Here is a 24,159-nt window from a genome sequence, read left to right as displayed (position 1 = left end):
ATGAGGGTCGTTTTTTGTTAACCTAGCAGAGTAGAATGAGCATCATCAGTTAAGTAAATTAGTAGGGGCAATGGAGTAGGAGCTTGAAGAAGCGTTGCAGGAGGTAATGACAAAGCAACAAATTGTAGTGCGTCACTCACAGGGATGGCAGACCACGAAGCCTTGGCAACGCAACTCGCCACACCAACGGGGTGACTCGAGGGTGAGTCACGATGTTTCTGTTGGGGGCCTGTTGGGTAGCGGATCCCCTCTGTAATGGTTTTGGGGCTTAAAGCCCGAGTTTTGGTCCATGAAAGGTAAAGACTCTGCAAAATACGGGCGCAGAGTGAAAGAGTATAGGGTAGTCCACCCTAAAGTATCGTAAATTTAATATAGAATGTGTCGGCCTACCCATGGTCTGCGGACCATGGGAATGTATAAATAGAGGGAGGCTCTAAGTGTAGAAGGTAGCTTTTGTTCGAATGTGAAGTATTATTGGTTTTTGAATGTGATATTCGCTCTGATTTTGTAAGTTCGAGTCCTGGGTTGTACTAGGAGTAGGAAGAGGCTTTGCAGCTGTGTGCACAGAGGCCTAGTAGAGTCTGCAGCTGTGTGCGTGGACCCTTGTAGCTGAGTGCACAGGGTGGAATTGGATTGTACTGGAACAGAAGGTTAATAAAAGATAAGTGGTTTTGGAATATTGTGCATCTGATCTGTGTGTTTATGTTTCAGTTACATCCTTGCATCTCTTTACAGTTTATGATTGCACACACTGGTTATAAATATTAAATGAGTAAATAAGAATACTGGGCCCACAAAATTAAGTCAGATCTATAATAATAACACCGTAAGGATAAAGGATCTAGCCAGTGCCTCGTCAGACAGCTGCGCGGAGCAGCGCAAGCATGTAGGATTGGTTCACGACCTTTCCAGACCTCATCAAGACATCCCTAGGGTGTGGAAACCTAGTTCCAGCACCCTCCCATACTACCTCAGGTGAGACCTCAGTCCACGCTCCACGGATTGTTGCCAAAAGGGCCAGGTAGTTTCGGGATTTGTTTGGCTAAAACACTTTTGAACCTAGGTCAGGCCCCAATAAGCCAATAGTGATTGTCCCAAGTTCGATGGGAAAGAAAAAGAAGATCCTCAAGCCCTTGTGATGACATATCATCTCTGGTGCTCTTCAAATTCCTACGTCAATGATTCTATTCGTCTTCATCTTTTCCAGCGAACCCTCACAGGTGTTGCGGCCAAGTGGTACATCGAGCTCCCTCGAAGTACTTACCATGACTTCAACTCATTAGCCATGGCTTTCCTCACTCATTTATAATTGTCGGTTTGTTATGAAACTGGCACCTATTTTCTCACATCGCTCAAGCAAGATACTGCGACACACATCTCCGATCACATCCATGAATGGAGACATAGATGTCGCCTGATCAAATTCAAGAATGTTGTTCAGTTGCTCATCGAATGGTTTACCAAGTCATTCGTTGCTCCAATTTCTCACGATATAGCTATGGGTGGATGCATTACTAAAGAACAAGCCATTGCACGTGCCCAATACTTAGACCTTTTTTACTCTCAATATCACACTTTGTATGAGTTATTACCCGATGCTCCATAGCCATCATCCGATCCAATGACATCAAAGTCATAGGCTACACCTCCTGTTGATGGAGTAATTGGTTGAGTGTCCCAGACCCCTACCAAATCTTCTTCCAAATAGAATTCGGTCTCAAACATTGCTTCCAATAGTTCCTCCTAGAATCCACCTAGCCCTGGTAAAACCTCATAGGTCCTTGTTGTCCAGTCTACCATAGTGGACAAATCCTCGAAAGGTAAGAAGAAAGGCAAAGGCAAGGGAAAAGCCAATGCCCCAAAATGGGGTCCTCCTAAGTCATCTGCTGGTGATTCTTCACAACGGAAGCCTAAGTATTCGTGCCTCATTTGCGAGGAGGATCACTATACTAAGGATTGTCCCCAATGGTCCGAGGTTAGTCGTTTGCTTAAAGGGACCCCAGCTGTCCTAAAAGAGTCGTTTCTGTCTTAGTAGACTTAAATGGTGGACTAACCTCAATCATTGGCTTCCTCAGGATCTCAAGTGTTCATGATGAGTATGGCTATTAATGTGTCTACTAGATCAAATGATTACCAAACTCCTGCTCTGACCACCAAGAAAGAGAAAGAGGCCACCCCTTCTTCTTTGGCCCCGAGTTCTGGCCCTCTTCATATCGAGCACCCTAACCTTGATTCCACCATTCAACCACTTCTCAAGGTGTGCTCAGGAAGTCCTCGTACAATCCCAACACTCGAGTCACTCAGCACTATAATATTGTTGAGGATTTGGCTCAGGCACCATCAACCATGTCTACTCTCGAGGTACTCCAAATTTGTCCATCTCAGCAGAAATCATTGTTGTCGGCTATTGGGGGTATTGATCGTATCGATTCCAATTTGATATGTTTTGATCTAGAGAACCACGTTCTGCACCTGCCTCATCAGATTTCCTTTCTCATTCAAGTAATCATCAATGAGAAAACCATTCATAGGACCATCATCGATGAAGGTGCTTCTACCTACATCATGTCAGTCACTTGCTGGAAGGCAAATGATTCTCCTACTTTGTTCCAATCCCCTAACACTTTGGAAGATTTCAACAGGCATGATTCGTGACCCTTCAGTGTCTTACCCAACCTTGCCATTACTTTGGAAGGCAAGAAAGTACATGTCGAGGTGGAGATTGTTGACGCTAATCTCAATTATAATCTTCTACTCGGACAGAGTTGGACCCATGCCATGCATGCTATAGCCTCCTCCCTGTTCCGTGTGATTCATTTTCCCCATCAAGGGAGAATCGTCATAGTCGACCAACTGTCTTTCTGCACCTCTTCCTCCACGAATGCTAATGTTTTGTATGTCAAGCACACCGATGTTCCTTATGAGAGTGTGGGGGCAAGTATTTTTAAATATTCTGCCTTAATGGGATTTTTTCCGCTCTCACCTCCTCATGTTTCCTCTGTCAACATGATCTCAGTCAAATCTGATCCTTGGGTCATACCTTCACTGGATCTTGTTGATTCCTGGGGCGAGGTTATGCCACTTAGTCTTGTCGAAATCAATTATGTGGAAATTGTTTCGACCTCAAGTTCCATATCCTCTGATTTTCCTGTTTCGAGGACTTCTCTTGATACGTATTCTCAATCCCCATGGTTTGGTGCTTCGGAATCTCCTGATCCCTTAGCCAAGACTTTTCTTGCTGACAAAAGTATCATGGAAGTAATGTCTTTAGAGGAACCACCTTGGAACGATACTCATCATCGTTCCCCGTTCCTGTCTGGACCGGCGGTCATGTCTATGTGTCTTGAGCAATTCTCTTCTCCGTTGCCCATTGACATGTTAGTTTCACCTGCCATTGTCAAGATCTTTTAACGGAGGGCACCTTTATCCCCTCGTGGATTCAAGTTTTTTCTCCCTCCCCAAGTTTTTACCGAATTTACATTATTGTAATGGGGTTGTTGTTTGACTCGTAATCGTCCCTCACCCAGGGGGCATGGGGGAAAACATTATACAAGCTCTACTTTATTATTTCGCCTAGTCGATGTCTACTCATCATGGTCACGACAAAACTTCGGTGTTTATCTGTGTTGATTGATTACCCAAGTCCCAACATGGACTCTCTCAAAAAGTACTATGCTTAGGTCATGTTGCATGGTTACTTGTGTACATTAGTGTGTCATTCATTTTTGTACAGTGTGGTTTGGTGTGTTAGTTTTCAAACAAATTTCCTGTTCACTATGTTTTTCCCTACTTTGTAGATGTCTATGACTCCTCACATTGGTTTCGATGATGGTGCTTATCGTAGTACCTGGAATCTATCCTCCACAACATGGGCCGTTTATGACCCTCATGGTGAGTTGATTAATATTCAAAGTATTTTTTTAGGTCGCACTACTAATAACATTGTTGAATACAATGCAGTCATCAAATTGTTGTCAGAGGCCATCGCTCTTGACATTCAAGAATTGGTTGTCAACCTAGATTCACAGCTTGTTGTCCTTTAACTCAATGAGCAATATTCCATCAGAAACCCTCAGATATTGATAATGTATATACGTATTTGTCTACTAGAAAGAAATTTTGATTACATTACATATCATCATATTCCTAGGCACATGAATACATTGACAGATGAATTAGCTAATTATGTGTTGGATAGACATTTACGAAACATGTGAAAAGCCAAAACAAATCATTTGTACCATAGTAAGCAAGAATATACAACATCTATATATATATATATATATATATCTATATATATATATATATATATATATATATATATATATATATATATATATATATATATATATATATATATATATATATATATATATAGATATATATATATGGCGATACTGTTTGATACATCAAAACCCCAAAAAATAATATGTGTGTTCAAATAACATCCACGGCTCACAGACCTCATATATATATGGCACACAGTCCCCAAAAATGTAAATGCTGGACCTAAGATCTAATTAGCATGGTGATCATGGTAACATGAAACTACCTGTGCTACACAAATAAGCAATCGATGGATCCGATATGATACCCCCACCGTATGCCTCTGGTATTGGTGTGGGATGTCTCCCACCCGAGAATACTATGGGATACCATGAGTCAACCCCTCAAGGTTCCTCGTGATCTCATCCTTGTTGTTGCTCCCCTCCTGATAAGGAGAAACATCAAACTGGCGAGCAACGTGCCTGGCTATCGAGGACATCCCAATAGGACATTTTGGTACAACATCTGCATTGATAAAAAAAAATGTTATAAACACATATATATCAAAAAAAATTCAAAAATTCAAAAATTCAAAATTGATTTTTTACCTTCATCGTCAGAATCCTCCCCATCTGGCAGCTGCATGTCCAGATCTTCGTGGAAGTTGGTACCACTATATGGCCAATCCTCCACTAGGATCAGCTGTCGTCGTAGCCATGAAATGAAGGCGGGCCTATAGGACATATGCTGGCCCCCAGTGATCCTAGGCATCAAATGACTCCAACGTATCATCTATGGGTCTCGAGGCATCAATGGATCTACATCAGTCAGCTGGTACTAGAACAGTGGAACCCATTCCAAGAAGAAGGTCACTAGTACAGATCCGAAGCAAAATTGCTTCAGATTCCCCGCCTTAGCTTTTGACAGCTAGCGTTTCATGTTGACCTTCATGGCTTCTACCCAGTTGAAGATCGTCGGTGTTGTACTATTGGGCACGGGATCCCCCAAGGCAAGTTTTGGGGCTTAGAGCCCAAGTTTTGACTAAGTCTAATGTAAGGACTCCGCAATGTGTGGGCGTAGAGCGTGAAGATTTTAAATGAGTCAGAGGGTTGTCCACCCTCATTTTTGTAATGTAATGTTGGCTTGAGAAATCTACCCATGGTCCACGGACCATGGGATTTTATAAATAGATTGAGGCTCTAAGTTGTAAAGGAACAAGAATCAATGAAATAGAATGGAATAAATGACAATGAATTAAGTCTGATCTAAGTATAGGGTGAGTAGTTGGGTCGTAGAGTAGGAGAAGGCTCTGCAGTTGAGTGCATAGAGGCCTAGTAGTCCGCAGCTAAGTACGCGGACCCCTGCAGCTGAGTGTGCAGGGCAGGTTGAGTCTGTAACCGATTGAAGCAATAATAAAGAGAAGTTTTACATTATTTCTGTGTATCGTTTCCTGTTTTATGCTTTGAAGTATATTGGGCATGAATTTTAAGCTTACTGTTTATTTGTTGTGCAAACTTATATGAATATGTTGAATAAGTGAATATAAGATAAAGTATCTATTTACGTGAAGATAACTAACTATTATAAGAAGATAAGTAAGATCCATAGTGTAACTTGGGGAAATAGCGCAGATCGCTGCTCTAGCAGCGCGAAAGCTACATAGCCCCTAGTTAGGGTTGCGCAAAGGCGAATACAACAGGGCGCGAAGGCCTTGCAGGTCAGGAAAGTGCACGAAGTAACCTATGCGAAGGTATTCACAGTTGGACTAAATCGACCCTTCAGAAATCTCAAGGGTGCGGAAACTTGGTTCCAGCATCCCCCAATACTGCTTCGGGTGAGACCTCAGTCCACGCTCCGCGGGTTGTTGTCGAAAGGGCCCATAGTACAGGGATTTGTTTGGCTAAATAACTCTGAACCTGGGTCAGGCCCCATCATGCCAACAAATGGTTCCGTTTCCAAGACCGAAATCTACATAGAGATGTCTAATGTCGTATCATTGGAATCCAACTAAGAAGGAAATTGAAGGTTGGTTGGATAGGAGAATCCATGAGTTCGCAGCGTAGGAGAACAGGAATCCGTGACTAACAAAAGAAGAGTGGTTAGACTGCTACCTGTACACAAAGACCCATGAAATTTTCTTCACATCCTTCCCTACTGAGCTGTATGAGTGGATCGCGAAGCTAGCAGATAGCCAAGGAAGGTGCAAGCTTGACAATCCTATTGTGTGGACCCCAGAGTTGGTGCGCAAATTGGAAGCATCAGAGGATAAGATCGTGTGCATTGTTGATAAATGGCTCGATCAGATTATAGGAGGATTCATGACTGAGTTCGCGATAGACACTATGGTAAGCTACAGCGAGGCTGAGCGACGCTTTCTCAAAGGACCACGAGGTAAGTACATTAAGTCTCTGAACAATTGGATTAAAATGCTACTATGTAAAAAGTATATTATGCAAATACGTTGATGTTTAGGGCTATGTGAAGAGAGAGAATTTACAGAAACAAAGGTTGTGTAGAACTAGAAACTATCCCCTTGATTTGACCTCTGCAAGGGTGTTATAGACATTTTTGGGCCCTACAACCCCAAGCATGAAATGTCCATAAAACAAGGGCTCCTAAGACCCTAAAAGTGTTGTTCTAACCCCTAAAGGAACAAGGTCAACAGATTACAGCTTCTCCCAGAAGTTCTCCATGAAAAACTGCTCGGAATTGGTCAAAACAGGATCATTTCAGCTGCTCCACTGGCTAAGTGCGTTGCATCTCACCTAAATACACTGTGTGGGTGCGTTGCATTTAAAAAATCCCTTTTGTGGGGTGCGATGGGCGAGAAATGACAAATGGCAGTGTCATTCCGCAAGGTGGAGAGGCAATGGAAGCTTCCAAAATCTTCTCCTATGACACTTGCCTCATTGAATTCGACCAAGGATGAGTAAGAGACCATCAATATCCAAGTGGAAGCAAGAACTATCAGAGGGAAGACACTAATCGAATCATGAGTTGACTCATCTCCATTACAAACATCTATATATGGATCCCTCATCCCAGAGATCCAGAGGCTGGAATTTTGCATATTGTAAGGAATTGTTGTTGGTTTCTTGAGACAAACATCAGATTGTTGGGTGATCTAAGCTTTGTTTGAGGTGAAGAGGGGCTTCTTTGCTGGGAGGTTGATGCTGGGTCAGAACAACTGGTTGTAACTCCTCTTGGCTCTTTTCTTGTTTATCAATAAAAGCTATTCAAGTTTTCCTCCATGCTTTTGTGTCATTGATGCTTGCTACATTTGTATGGTCAATTTACATCTAATCCTAGATTGTTTATGATTATAGATCCATGTCTTTGTATAGTGCTATGCTTCTGTGATAGTACAGGTACTTTGTGAAGCTGGGCGTGCAAGGTAGCAGGTAGCTGAAGACTATCAAAGAAGAGAGGAATCAAATCAGGAGATTAGCGTAAGACAAAGGTTGGTCTCTCTGTTCCTCTCTATCTATAATTCATAAAGGAAAAATGAAAGTAGTTTTTCTCTGTTTGTTTCTAAGGCAGCTGTCACACCTTAGTGGGATAGAGCAGTTCTATATAGACACTTTTCCCTTTAACAAAATGGTGACTCCGCTGGGGATATAATTAGTTTGTTTGTTTATCATTCTTTGTTGTCTATTTCATAAACTTACAAGTAGCATTCGAACTGCATTTGCCATAGCAAATGCAAAGTAGATAACTGCTACTCCAATCCATATACTAGATCTGTTTATGATTTAAACAACTGATTCACAAACTATCTGATTTCCCTTGTGATAGCTCTTAGATCCTCCTTAGATCTACCCCTGATTGTTGCATTACTGATTGCTTTTTGCTCGGCCAAAACCCAAGAATTGAACTGCAAACTGTGACCCGAAACCTGAACAGAGTCTCGTTTTTGGCCCAGCGCAGGTACTGTTCAGAGAATCTGAACTTCAGTGCACTTCCCGAGTGGACAAGCTATGTTGCATTTCAAATTCTCTGTGTTACAGGTGCGCTGATCAAACTAGCTCTGTGCAGTTTTGGCTTCTGTGATTCATTCTTTCCAGTTCTATTCCTGAATTTTGCTGCCTGTGATCAGTATATGTCTGTTTGAAACCCCTTTTCCTTGCTGTTATTCCGCCTCCTTTGTAAAAAAGAACTGTAGATGTTTTTGTGTGTTTGTTGAGTCGTTTACAGTTCTCCTTTGCAAAAGTAGCATAATCGTACTGTCGTCCTTTGATTTGAAACTGTCGCAAGTGTCGATTTCAATCGTAGGAAAGAGTTTGATTACTGTTGATGGTCGGTTATCCTGTTACTATTGCTTTTGGTCTGAATTCATAATTTTCTAGTGTCAAGAACAAGTATTCAGTTCAAAATCGTAAAGTGTTGTGATCGTCTCCATTTTTTATTTCAAAAAGAAACTTGTTGATATTTGTCGCTTGAAAAGAAATTCAGATTTGTGCATCAACTTTCTTTTTAGCATTCATATACTAAGAAAGTCGAAAACAAATACATGCATGTGCATTTGCATATAGACAGTCTGATTGACTTGATTTAGGAAAGTGCATTTAGAGTGTGCTCTTTGCTCTTTGTGAAAAGATTCTGTCTTTCTTTTCCCTAGTAGCTAGGATTTTCATTGCACAAAGAAGATAAAAAGATTGTTTATCATCTTAGATTGCATTTTAGGAATTACATCTACATCTCGCGGTGAACCTGAAAGGCAAACTTCATAAACAAGATCAACTTAAAATAAATTCAATGAATCTAACAACGCTTTGGAACTTAACGCACAACATTTAGAAGTCTAGGCTAGAGACGTATTCCAGCATCGTAAAGCCTGGTAACTGTTGTTCTCGCTGATGGTTGGGTGATTCCTCCACTTTGAGACGATAAGTGCGAGTACGGACTTGTGCTCCCACGTACCATCGAGTATATTTTGGGAGACCCCAATAGGCTTAATCCTTTATCCATAGGAAGCCGTGTTTGCCACCCTATCGATCGCAATGCACTGAACACAACATTCGGGAAGATTGACTGTCGTACCGTAAAAAGTATTCTGCAGTTTTGTGATTGGTTTGGTAATCCCTCTACCTAGATTTTTAGAGCAGTCCCTTTTGTTCCTTTTCAGACTCCTTAACGGAAAAGGTCCATCTGAGCACTTGTCACTTCAAGCTCATTAAAAATCGAAGGAGACTAGAGTCATCTTTTGTTTTTTCTCGACTCTTAAAAACTGAAAAAACAAGTTGTGTCAAAGTGTCTAAAATTCATTTAATTCGGAAACATACTTCCCCTTTATTTTAGTTGATCGAGTAATCCGCAATCATGGAAGAAAGTCAATTGAAACCCCGTCGTTCGCAGAGGCTTACGAGTCAACTGTCTTTGTCTCCGGAATCGAAACTAGTACGGACAAAGCGAACTCGTTTAACTGGTTCCAAATCTCCTATTAAAGTTAGAACAAGTGTTCCAACAACATCAGAGACTCCGGTTACTCCAAACATTTCTGGAATCCCTGCCTCTATAGAAGAAGTTCAGCAGCCACAGAAGGATAGTAGTACTGATCCTAGTCTGAGAGTAAACACTTGCGTTACCGAACCAGTTCCATCTACAACCGGTTCGGAGAGTCTTGCTCTTCAAACATCTGTCGCTGCTGATTCCATACCTTCTTTGGCACCAGAAATATTCTACGGACCTGACGGTCTTCCCCTTCCACCTGGTCTGATTGCCATAGAAGAAATTGTGGAAGATCCTCCAACTAGTACTCCATCGCAATTTGGAGTCGAGATCACTCTATATCCTTCTTCATTAGAAGTTTGTCTACCGCCAGCGGAAGCTCCTGTAGAATCGCTAGGTAATCTTTTGGATAGACTCGAGATGTCTGAACAACCGTCAACATCTAGGACTATGGTGTCTCACACAGCGACGATAGAACTCCCTGCTATCACTCCAATAATGTTCGCCGGTATACCATCTATCCCAAATAGCTCTCAACCGCTAGAAGAAGCCCACTCAGGGGCCATTTCGACAGCATGGTCTGTTCCTGTTTGTTCATTCGGAATAATATCCAGAAACTCTTATGTTGAGTCTCAACAAATTGATCCATTTGGAGGTCAATTTGGGTAGTCCGGCCCCCAAGGGCAAACCATTCCCTTGAGTTCTGGATTACCACCGTATGGGGGGCAGTATACCCTTTCATTATCCCCTCCAGGAGGATATCCATGCATGAGTTCACAACAACATTTAGGTTATACTGGAATTACCTCAAGCGGTTGGGTACCAATACTACCTCAACAACCAAGAGTTGTATATTCGATGCAACAATGCTTACCTATGTCAAATATACCAACTACACCAGCTATTGTGACGGTGTCGCAAGTTCAAGTGCTGCCTGTTGTATGCCAACCTCAGGTTTCTCATGTTGTAATGCAACAACCCCTTGACCCTGCGACTCAACCACAATCGCCGACTGGTGGAATGACACAGGTTCAGACGGGTACAATTACCCCTCATCTTGGTCAAACTGTTAGTATCGGGCAACAGCACATGGCTTCACAACCATGGCTAGTACAATACCAACAACCGCAATTCCAACAAGTATACCAAGGTTTTGAACAACAAATCTTTGCAAATAGTGGACAGCCGTATATTCAAAACGGTCAAAATCAACCATTTTACAATTGTCATGCCCACCAACCTTACCAAAGTTACCAGCATCAAATGCATTATGCCGGTATGCAAAGACCAACTGCTCAGGCAGTCCCATCTTATCCTGGGTATGCTTCACCTAACCTGAATCAGCAGTTACCCTTTGTGGCAACTTTAGAGTTACCTTATTTAAATCGGTTAACAAACGATCCAATCACTTACGCCCCTTGGTGGCCAGCGATTCTGCATAAGCTTCCATCAGATATTCCTAAATTTAATGGAAATCCGGGTGAAGATCCATCAAATCATGTGATGACCTTTCATCTATGGTGTTCATCAAACACCCTAAATGATGATTCGATAAGACTTCGCCTCTTTCAGAGGACGTTAACGGGTCCAGCGGCAAAATGGTACATCGAATTGCCTAGAGCTTCGTTCGACAACTTCAGTACCTTAGCCACAACCTTTTTAACCCATTTTCAGTTACCAATAAGGTACGAAATGGGAACAGAACTTCTTACCAACTTCAAACAAACAACGGCCACTCACATATCTGATCATATACATGAGTGGCGACGTCGTCGTAGAATGGTAAAAACGTATGTTCCCGATCAGCTCTTAGCTGAATGGTTTATCAAGTCATTACTACCTTCCATCACGGAAGATGTGGCAAAGGGGGGAGTCGTAACAGAAGAGCAAGTTATCGCTCGTGTGCAATATTTGGACTTGATTTACACTTAGTCCGGCACGCTCTACGATAAAATAACTGACGCCCCTAGACCAGAATTCTCAATTCCTCCTCCTCCTAAATCAAACAATGGCTCTCATGCTGGTGATGGCATGATTGGCACAACAGACACAAAATTGACAAAGGATACATCCAAAAAGGCCCGTAAGATTTCAGGTCAAAATGCAAAATATGAACTTCTTGCCTCGGAAGTAAATGCCGTATCGACAGATAAAGGCAAAGAAACCAAACAACCAGGGGGCAAGAAGAAAGGCAAAGGAAAGAAGAAGAAGAAACAGGGAGAATCTTCTGAAAAATCTTCTGCAAACCCTCCTGGAGATAGGAAACCAAAAAATCCATGCCTTATATGCGATGAGGATCATTGGACTGCAAATTGTCCACACATAGCTGAACTTAAAAAAATCTTCAAGAATTCGAAAACCTCCGCAGTGTTAACTGATCCATTTCCAAATCCAGGAACAAATCTGGTTGAAAGTGGAAATTCTTCCCCGTCTCAAGTGCATATTGTTGTCGGTTTCAAAACAACAAAATGATGCTTTGATATCGACAAGGAACAAAGATTATGGGAATCCACAGCTATCGAACAACAAGGATAAAGATCAACCTAGTAGTTCGACAACAACTTCGACAGAAGTTGCGCCGCCCATCATTCCTGAATTGACAATAAAACCGCCAAAGGGAGTAGTACACAAGTCGACGTTTAATCCCCGCGCTAGAGTGGCACAACATTATAATATAGTGGAAGATTTGGCCCAATCGCCATCTGCTATGTCGACTCTTGAAGTACTATAGAATTGCCCATCCCAAAGGCAGGCTTTATTATCAGCCATTGGTGGGATAGACCCAAAGGATTCCAATCTTGTATCCTTCAATCATAAAGGATATGATCCTCAATTACCAGCTCAACTAGATTTCCTTGTTCAAGTGAAAGCCCTCAACAAAACTATTCATCGAACAATTATTGATGAGGGGGCATCTACATGCATTATGTCGATGAGTTGCTGGAAAATTTTAGGATCTCCAACCTTGTCGCGATCTTCGACGACATTAAAAGCATTCGACGGAAGGACATATACCCCATATGGTATTCTAAGTAACTTGAAAGTTGAACTAGGAGGGAAAATAGTAGAAATAGATGTCGAAGTAATCGATGGAAATCTTGATTACAACATCCTGCTGGGAAGACCATGGATATATGCTATGGCTGCTGTTGTGTCGACCTATTTTAGGAAGATTGCATTTCCCTTTCAAGGAGGGATTACAATCGTCGATCAACAAAACTTCCAACCCAATGGTTCTCAAGTTACAGGAAGCATTCCTATGATCCATGGAAGCCCTCATTCGCTTCAAAATATCGGAGTAGGCCTACTAAAAGATCCTATATTAATGGGAACTTTCGCCCTTCCACCTCCAATCAATCTGGCGGTAGTAGCATCGATAGGAACCTGCAATATGATATCTTCTAAAAAGATCTCAGAAAACGATATCAACATGGATCATTGAAGGTTTTGCCTCCAAGCCCAACAGAAATATTGTAGCAATCAATGTTCCTAGCATGGGAGGCAAACCCAAATAAACGCTCAACAAGCGTTTGGATAGATAGGTCTAAAGAATATGGTACCCCTTCAGATCCTTGGTCGCGAGTGCATGTCACCGACGAAGGAATTGTCCAATCAATGGTAATTGAAGGGGCACCATGAAATGATTCCCACCATCGTTCCCTTCTTCCGAATTGTGGAGAAGATACTCCAGATGACCTTTATCATCCTTCAGTTTTTGATTTTCTATCAAATACTGTAAACACAGTGGATTCCGAGTGAAACTTGTCCAACATTGAAGAAACTATCACCATAAATATCTCGACTAAAACAGATGTTGTAGAGAATATTTATGTTGGCAAATGTTGTTCTCTTTCAGAACTAGAAATATATAATGCTCTTTTTCGTGAATTCAGAGATGTCTTTGCTTGGTCATATAGTGAAATGCCAGGCATTGACTCGAGTATCGTTGAACACGAAATTAAGATGTATCCAGATGTCAAACCAGTACGACAACGGCTACGGCAGGTGCATCCCAAGAAAGCCGCTACCATTAAGGCAGAAGTTGAGAAACTTCTCCATGCTGGTTTCATCTACCCGGTTCCTCTAACAGATTGGGTATCGAATATTGTCCCTGTTATGAAAAAACAAGGAACAATTAGAGTATGCGTCGATTATAGGGATGTAAATCAAGCTTGTCCAAAAGACAACTACCCTACACCCTTTATCGACCAAATAATTGATGAATGCGCCGGATGCGAAATCTTTTCATTCATGGATGGATTCTCCGCATATAATCAAATAAATATCCACCCACAGGACCAGTCAAAGACTGCATTTATTTGTCCGTGGGGCACATTCACATATCAAAAATTACCCTTTGGTTTAAAGAATGCAAGGGCGACGTTTCAGAGGGCAATGAATTATGCCTTCCATGACATCAAAAACATTGTTCAACCATACCTCGATGGCCTTCTGGCTCATTCGCGAAAGCGGACTGATCACCCGCAGCATTTAAGAGCGATATTTCTACATTGCCGACACTACAAGATACGACTCAATCCACACAAATGTGTATTTTGCGTCAGTTATGGTCGTTTGCTTGGCTTTGTAGTCTCAAAGGACGGGATTCGTCTCGACCCATGTAAGGTCCAGGCAATCAGAAATTTGCCTCCACCTTCGAATTTGCTTCAGATTTAGAAACTCCAAGGGAAAGCGAACTTTCTGAGGAGGTTCATTCCAAATTACGTCGAACTTGCTAAAGGTTATACACGTATTTTGAAAAAGGAAGTACCCTTTGTCTAGGATCAGGTTGCACAAGCTTCCTTTGATGCTTTAAAAGAATCTCTAATGAAAGCATCATTAATGTACGCTCCTGATTATCAAAAATATTTTAACTTGTATCTGGCTGCAGCGGATACGACCATCACAATGGTTTTAGTTCAAGAAGTCAATGGAATTGAACATCCTATATATTATTTAAGTAAAAACTTAAATGATACAGAAAGCAAATATTCTTACGTTGAAAAGCTAGCACTCGCAGCTGTTCAAGCGATACAGAGATTTCGACACTATGTCCTCTTTCGAAAACTACCATTCTGTCAGATTGCAACCCCGTGACTTATATATTGTCGCGACAGTTGCTGGGGGGAAATATTCAAAATGGATAGCAATCCTGCAAGAGTTTGATCTGGAATTTGTAAAATCCAAGTCAAAGAAAGCTCTAGTTTTCGCAGAATTATTATGTGATCTCCCATCGTCGTCCAACGATGAAACATCCGATGAAACAATCATGGATGAAAGTTTGTTTTTGATATCTTCAAGCAATGAGTGGTATCAAGCTCAGAATGTAAAATGGAAACCATGAAATGAAAGAGCTCAGGTTTAGCTCCTACCTGGTCCAGACGGCGCCGAGAATCGTCCACAGAATCTCCTGAAATCAGCTGATGAAAATCAAAGGGGGAAAGCACCTCCAAAGCTCCAACAAACCAAAGTTCAAATGAAATGGTAAAATGAGAGCTAAAAACACTTTTTCATTTACTTTTTACGTAGTTCAAAGTAAAATATTAGTGTTCTAACTCATTTTCAAGCATATATTGTTCATTTCTGACTAGTTTGATGAAGCATTTGAAAATACAGTACAATCTTTGAAAGAACAAAGCTATTTATGGTAAAGTCAAAAAAGGGACCACTCAATCGAGCAGTTTTAGCACATAGTTCAAGCTCGTTAAAAAATAAACATAAGCCATGAGCAAATGTTTCCTCTCGCGTTTAAGCTCGTTAAAAAATGAACTATTCCCCGGTAAATAACCATCGTGAATGTAGTACTTCAGCCATTAAAGCCTTGGTCGTGTTTGCACCGTCACCTCCACTTTTGCATTGGCCGATCATTCACCCCCATCTAATTGTTTACCCATTTTGAGGAACAGCTGCGAAGAGTGATTTCACTAGCCATCCTTGTAACACTGTCGTGATTGGAAAATTCCAAACCTTACCTGGAATTAGCTGCTACCCATTTTATCACTCGTTCCTCAAAAGACGAGTCTCCTTTAAGCTCTTTTCAACTGACTCATAAAATATGAAAAGATTGCCAAGCCATTGGCCTCTCCAGCTCGTTAAAGGGATAGGAAGTGCTATCCCTCCTCTAGATTTTAATCTTTTTGGACCTGAGGGATTATTACACAAAAAGATCGAGCGCTTGTTTTGTTCAGCTCATTAAAAGTATCGAAAATTCATCCCTTCTGTATTGTTTTATACTTTTTCAGACTTAAGGGATTAGATGATGAAAAAGGAATTTTGGAGTTACCTTTACTTTCCTTTTCAGACTCTCTAAAATTGAAAAGGACCGAGTTATCTTTATCGTTAAACTCGTTAAAATTTTAATAGCGACAAACTTGTCTATAGATGAGAACGAGTTTCACTATCGCTAGGCTCGTTAAAACATAGCGATGGGTTTGCCCAAAGGGCAAATTATAGAACAAGCATATGTTATCCTCCTCAAGCTTGACAAAAATAAATAGGTACTGGTCAGCAATGACTGGGGAAAATTGAGAAGAAAACTTGAAGAAACTTTGTTGGTAGCAAGTCACTCTTGGACATGACACTTCCACTCTGTGTCCGAGTCGGGTTGGGTTGTTTCATTCATCGGTCACATCACCATGGTCCCATCATACCATCCATATTTGGGGTTAATTCTACCAATCCATCACATCAGTGTCACCGATATGTTCAAGAGAAGTCATTCAGAGAATTCACTTGTGTCTCACCCACTACCATACATTTATGCTCCATTCTTTCATGACCGCCACCCTGAACCTTATATCACCAGATCGTTTTCACCTCCATTAAAATCATTTGCTTCGTTCCGTGTCATTGATGTGGGATTCATTAAGGCCCTCCTGTGACGGATCACTTCTTGTCGACATCAGCTCATTATCCAAGAAGTTGATCTAGGAACACCCCATTCAGTACTTTGAAGCTTGCATGCCTCAATGGCAAGTTTCTCACTTTCGGCGACAGGTTTACATCAATGGCCTTCGACCGAAATATTTTGCATGGTGTTCGACGCCAAGTCCTTTATTCACACCACGTGAATTGTACTGCAGTACTTTGAGGGTCATTATCATTATCGGTGACTCCTCTCGCGCCTGTTAATAGCTTACATCATTGGCTGGTAATCAGGCGATGTCTTTCCATGTTCGACTCCAGAACAGATTTCACATGGATCGACTTGTACTTCTAGTGAAGATCGAACGAGATTGAAGACCCCAGATCTAGTTTCATCCATCCGGGCTGCGATATATATTCAGGGAAATAAAGACATTAAATGTACATCATTGCTGCACAGATAATCATCCAATCAAAAGGATGATGGCTCTATCAGAATCATCAGTCTACACTCAGACGATTGTCTGTCCTATGTACATGAAAATGAATTTATAAAGCTGAGTATGGGAATGCCCGCCTCAGCTAGATCATGAAAATATTATGAAGATAATGTATTGTATTTTATCTTATTACAGGTCTCCTCCCAGCATTGAAAGAACTTCGTATCCTCATAATAAAGCATTTCACCCGACATCAAAAGATTAACGACCTCATGCTTTAGGGGGCAACTGTTATAGACATTTTTGGGCCCTACAACCCCAAGCATGAAATGTCCATAAACCAAGGGCTCCTAAGTCCCTAAAAGTGTTTTTCTAACCCCTAAAGGAACAAGGTCAACAGATTACAGCTTCTCCCAGAAGTTCTCCATGAAAAACTGCTCAGAATTGGTCAAAACATGATCATTTCAGCTGCTCCACTGGCTAAGTGCATTGCATCTCACCTAAATACACTGTGTGGGTGCGTTGCATTTCAAAAATCCCTTTTGTGGGGTGCGATGGGCGAGAAATGACAAATGGCAGTGTCATTCCGCGAGGTGGAGAGGCAATGGAAGCTTCCATAATCTTCTCCTGTGACACTTGCCTCACTGAATTCGACCAAGGATGACTAAGAGACCATCAATCTCCAAGTGGAAGCAAGAACTATCAGAGGGAAGACACTAATCGAATCATGAGCTGACTCATCTCCATTACAAACATCTATATATGGATCCCTCATCCCAGAGATCCAGAGGCTGGAATTTTGCATATTGTAAGGAGTTGTTGTTGGTTTCTTGAGACAAACATCAGATTGTTGGGTGATCTAAGCTTTGTTTGAGGTGAAGAGGGGCTTCTTTGCTGGGAGGTTGATGCTGGGTCAGAACAACTGGTTGTAACTCCTCTTGGTTCTTTTCTTGTTTATCAATAAAAGCTATTCAAGTTTTCCTCCATGCTTTTGTGTCATTGATGCTTGCTACATTTGTATGGTCAATTTACATCTGATCCTAGATTGTTTATGATTATAGATCCATGTCTTTGTATAGTGCTATGCTTCTATGATCTTACAGGTACTTTGTGAAGCTAGGCGTGCAAGGGAGCAGGTAGCTGAAGACTATCAAAGAAGAGAGGAATCAAATCAGGAGATTAGCGCAAGACAGAGGTTGGTCTCTCTGTTCCTCTCTATCTATAATTCATAAAGGAAAAACGAAAGTAGTTTTTCTCTGTTTGTTTTCTAAGTCAGCTGTCACACCTTAGTGGGATAGGGCAGTTCTATATAGACACTTTTCCCTGTAACAAAGGGGACGAAGAAGAGCTTGCAAAGGTCTCACCAAGAAGTGCGATCAATTTGATAAGGAAGAGGATTCCACGCTTACCACCCCCACCCACACCACCACCAACTTCACTGCCTTCACCCCCATCTTCGCTCGTACTACCTTTGCCACCCCCGCATTTTAATATGGCGAGCTTGATAAAGTTGCATGTGTTTAAAGGAGTGGGAAATGAAGATCCAGACCAGTTTTGATTCGTGGTAAAAGCTGTATAGGAATCACATGGAGTGACGGATGATAATATCAAGAAAGCAATGTTGGTTAGTGCTCTGCAGGATCACGCGCTGACTTGGTACATTAAGCACTCTAGTGATCACCCGAATGCGAGAATCGCGGCTATCCAAGCTACGCTAACTAGGGAGTTTAGCAAACTAAAGTCAGAAGCACAGTCAATCATTGGGTTCAAATAAATTACAATGCTACCAGGTGAGACTCCTTAGGATTTGGATCAAATGCTGAAGTGCACGATTCGCGAAGCTAATATGACCCTGACAGATGGAAGGCAACGCGAATGGTTTGTAGCATCACTATCACCGCATTTGAGGAATGCACTGTCGCATCAAAGGTTGACAACTGATGCCGAAGCCTTAGAGACCGCGACGAGGCTGCATGAGACCCTTGTTGGTTAATTTAGTGTCCTAAATTTCTCTACATAAATTATCAATCTGAGTATCGTAAACTGATGAAGTGTAGTGCACTGTTTGTGCTATATAACCCTTCTTTCTTCATTGTTTTTGTGTTTTATGTTGTTTTGGGGATTTTTGGTCTTTTAATTCCTAATGATTTACAATATAATTATCAAAAACTTAAGTCAAACTTTCGTAAAGACTGTTTAAAATCTAAAAATGGAAAACAGAGCTTAAAAAAAAGAAATGAAAACAAAGCTCAAAAAGACTTGGAAGCAAAGCTTAAGCAAGAAATGAAAACAAAGTTTCTATTCCTATTTTACCATTATTTCCAAATCATGAATTAAAACTGAAAGTGAAATTTGCAACTGATGTCTAACTAATTACAGAAATAAAACTAAATGAAATACTTAGTTACTCTACCTCTCAATTTTGGGAGAAAGTCTCCTTGGGATGACATTTGAGGAATTATGTACTTCATTAATCTAAGAGAAAACAAATACAGAGATGCAGCAAAGACTCATTGCATAAATGAAATGTTCAACCACTTAGTTTAGGATGAATTATCAACTTGAAGGGTTTTTCAGAAACATTCATTAACACTATGAGTCAGTAAACTAAAAATAAAATGGCAAAGACAGTAAATGGCACTGATCAGTCTAATTGAGAATTTAAAGACTAGTAAAATAGTGAATGAAGTAAACTAGATTACATTACTGAGTTTCATCTTCTAACTACTGATAAAAACTAGAAAGAGATCAAGCAAATGGAAGCTACTCTGAATTATGAACACTATTAATAAGAAAATGATGAAAATTGCATTATAAACATTGTTAGTAAGAAAATGATTATAAACACTGTGAAAGAAAATGATGAATTTACAGTTAACAAGAAGAAGAAAAATAAAATGAAATGAAACCTTCTTTAGTGCAGGGGCCCTCTGCAACTGAGTAGGCTACGCTTGCTCAATCAACTCCAAGAAAACTCCTTCAGATTTTCATAAAACATGCGATCTTCATATTAAAAACAAGGACACAAAATGCCCAGGAATTACAGAGTTTAGAACTTCGATTCTCCAATAAAACTATCACTATTACCACTAACTTCTTCGGTCCTTTACATAGGTATTTATAAGAAAAACCATACAACTGTTTGTGGAGAAAAACATGCTACAACCAAACACGTAGAAGACAGATATGCAGAATTTCTTCCTCGGCTGCTGGAGACATAAATCCAAGACATGGTGGCTGTTGGATTCGGTTGTACAGATGGCTGTTGGAGTCCGTAGGTATAGGTAGTTGTTCCGAATAACGCTTCCCATCACTGTGAAATGTGTTAATTAACCATGAAACAGAGCCTTTTTACCTTCAGTCTCTGCATTTAACTTATCCATTGATCGTAGTCTTATGCCATCTTCTTTGTTGACCTGGGCTAGGTGAATAGGACAGGGTCCATGTCACGATGATTTCCAAGCTGCCCATGTAGCTAGTTTCTCCTTCTAACACCTGGAACCTGTTAGAGCATGAAGGTAGCTATGGAACAGCCGATTACCTATAGAACAGGCTGTGTTCCGTAGCTAACATACAAAAATTTATTCAAACAGCAGAACATAATAGAATAACATGTAAATCACTAAATTTCCTCCTTAAGACAGTATATACTAGTCATTGGTGATGAGAAAGCATCTTTCTTATGGAAAAACAAAGAAAAGGAATGAGAAGAGTTGCTAGGGAAAGAGTAATTCTGAGGCTCAACATACCCCCATTGCAAAATCATTGCATGTCCCCATGCAATATTTCAAAAATGTGAACTTCTTCCTTCTATTGCATCTGTTCTGACACTTTTGCCAGCACATCCAACTTTCTTCTCTTGCTCTTCTTTGAAGTGAAAACCATCCTTGGTTTCTTCATGAGAAGTTTTTATTTAAGGTTGATCACTGTCCTATTCAAGTTTCTATTCTTCCTCTTCAAATTCCTATTTTTCTTGTACCATAGGCCTAGGTGTAGTATGGTATTGTTCCTTTAGGGCTTCATTTTCTTTCTTAATATGCCTGTTCAATATCTCCAACTCATAGATTTCTTGTTTTAGTGAGTCAGTCGGAGGTTCTTGAGGATTAACAAGTTGTTCTGGATTGGCTGAGGAACCTGGATCCCTTGAGGCATTTTTCTTTTCTAGTGATTCTATGAAATCATAAATTTGTTGTTGTATTGGATCTATGGCTGGGGATCCTCTACTGGGGCTGCCTTCAAAATACTTTCTAGGAGAGTTTTGAGGACTATATGTAAATGGAATATTTTCAGGAGATGATACTAGGGTTTCTCCTTCCAGATTGATGAACTCTGTTTCCTTTGATGATACCTTCTTTACCATTCCTCAGAGCCTAGAGATTCTTCTAAGGGGTTTTATGTTCTCCTCTTTTGCACCATTTTTCTCTTTTCCTATCTTTTCCTTCCCCTTGATTTGTCTCTTAATCTCTGTCAATTTTTCAGAGATTGGTTGTTCATCATCTGGTTGTAATGGAGATTTAGGTGTGTTCTCAATAATTCCACCAGCTTGCTATTTTATCTTCTTCCTTTGCTTGATTTGCTTTCTGATCTCTGTTAATTTTTTAGAGATTGGTTCTTTTTCATCATTTTTCTGTACTGGAGGCTCAGGGTTGCTTTGAATGGTGAGATTAGTCTTCTTTCTCCTACTCTTTTTGACACTATCTTTTTCAGGAGATTCTGGTGTTTCTTGGAAATGGTTTCTTATCAGAAAGTTTTCCCAGGCATCCCCCATTTTATTTAGATGATATTCAACCAAGATTTTGACCAATCCATGGTGGTACATGGTTGTTTCCAGAGATTCTATTTTCTTCTGTACATTTGAAGCCATTCTCCTTAGACTGTTTAGAAGGAAGAAAGGGAGGTTGATGTTTCCATTGTCTAGAAAGTTCATCAATAAACGTATATGATAAACATACATACATCTGAATCTTCCCTCACAGGTAATAAATTTTTGTAATATCAAAAGCATGCTTCTCTATTTATTTTTGAGTGTTGAAATACAGATTCCTTTCCTAAACACAGTGACATCCATACCTGGGTTCCTAAGGAATACCTTCCATGATTCACTGTGAAATTATTTGTTTTTGAACCACCTCTCACCAAATCTTGGCAGTTCCATAGCCTTTGCTATGTAAGATTTTGTTATTGCAAACTTGATGTCCCCAATCTCCACTTATGTACCATCAAATGATCTAGCGAAAGATTTCATGATCTCCTTGTGATATCCATCAAACTTTTCAATGAACTTGAGCCATCCAGTCTTCTACAACATCTCCTTGAGTTGGGGATACCCTTCCATAAATTTTGCCCCTACGGGCTCTACCCTGACGATGAGTCCCATGGTCTCTATTTGTAGAATTTACTAACCTCAAAATTACTCTCACTGTCTATGAAACGAGTGCTATTTGGGAAATGGAATGACTGTGTGTATGGAAATGGAATGACTGTGTATATAGGAAATGGAAGGACTGTGTATATGAAATGGCTGCGTGAATATGAGAGAAAAACTTAAGAGTTGGCTTGTAATAAATAGGCAGTAAGGGTTTAGAGAGTCATAGATAGGTAGGTCACATTGTTATCTTAACCGTTAACAGGTGTAGTTATGGAGGACTGTTTGAGTACAGGTTATGGAGTTTGAAACAGAGATTTGTTATGAAAGAATCATTAAGATCGTTTGTCATTAAAGACGGAAGATATGGCGGAGACACCGTGGCGGTCAAATCAAATGATGGTTGATTAAGGAGACATGTGATTATACATACTATACAAACTTATGTTTTCAAGTTGCTTTTTTAGATAAATTTTTGCATTTACCTTTGGAACCTTTACCTTTCGCTTGCTATTTTTTTTTTTTTAATGTTGATCCACAGGTACCTTGAGCATGATTGGTCTTCAAAAATTGATTTTTCTTCAATTCCCTACATTCAAGATTTTATTATGAACTGTAAACTTGTGCCTAAACTGCTAAACAAATTGTAGCTGAAGAATCAGATTAGCTGCAGAATGTGAAACAGAAAGTGAAATATGGCTTATGGATCATGAATGAAATGGAAATGGCTATGTAAGTGAAATGAAATGAGATGCAAGACAAGATGATAAATGAAATGGAGTTGGAATGAATATTGAGAAAGGAAAAATTTATTGATGAAATATGACAATGGGATGAAGTGAAACTATAAAAATAAAACGGAGTGGGGTGAGATGAGATGATGAATTTTTCAGAATCTGAACTACAGAGTGATTGTGGCTTTTTTTCACTACTTATTACAAAAAGAAAATGGAAAATATAGGGTGTCAGAAACCTCTGATTTTCACCCTGTATTTTCTGTATAAGTATGCCAATCAATGATTGGTTTTCAACCTTATACAATTTATTATTATTATTATTTTTTATTTTTTTTTCATAGGAAAAATAAAGACTAAGTTAGTGGAGAAGAAGGATTCTTCTTCACTAACTTCATTTCATAATTTTCTTGTAAAATCTTGATGAATTCCTCTTTTGAAATTGGTTTATGATATATCTTTAATCTATGACCATTCACTAGAAGAGGAGTTTTACTTTCATCTATTGTTCTAATCCTCACTGCTCCATTACTAAAGACTTTTTCAATATCATATGGCCCAAGCCAATGAGTTTGAAACTTCCCTTGAAAATATTTAAACTTTGAATCAAATAACAACGCCCAATCTCCCACTTGAAACCTCTTGTCCTTGATGTATTTGTCATGCCATTTAGCCCTCTGTTGTTGGACTATACCAGTCCTTTGAACTGCATCTTGCCTGATTTCATCAAGTTCATTTAATTGCTCCAGCCTATGCTTTTGTGCCTCTGATAAATTTAGTCCCAGTTGGACTGCCATCTTGAAAGTTTTGATTTGGAATTTTATAGGGAACAAGACTTGTTTCCCATAAACAAGTTCATAGGGTGTATGTACTGTAGTGTTCCTCCATGTAGTCCTATAGGCCCATAAGGCTTTAGGAAGCCTTTCTACCCAGTCTCTTCTATGTAGATGCACATTCTTGGTGAGGATTCTTTCAATCACTTTATTTGTAGATTCCACCTGACCATTTGCTTGTGGATGATAGGGAGTAGATTTCATATGTT

The sequence above is a fragment of the Pinus tabuliformis genome, chromosome 9, assembly GCF_031772625.1.
Source record: "Pinus tabuliformis cultivar Carrire ecotype Pingquan chromosome 9, CPIR1, whole genome shotgun sequence".
NCBI lineage: Eukaryota > Viridiplantae > Streptophyta > Pinopsida > Pinales > Pinaceae > Pinus > Pinus tabuliformis.
Note: the sequence above shows the minus strand (reverse complement) of the source record.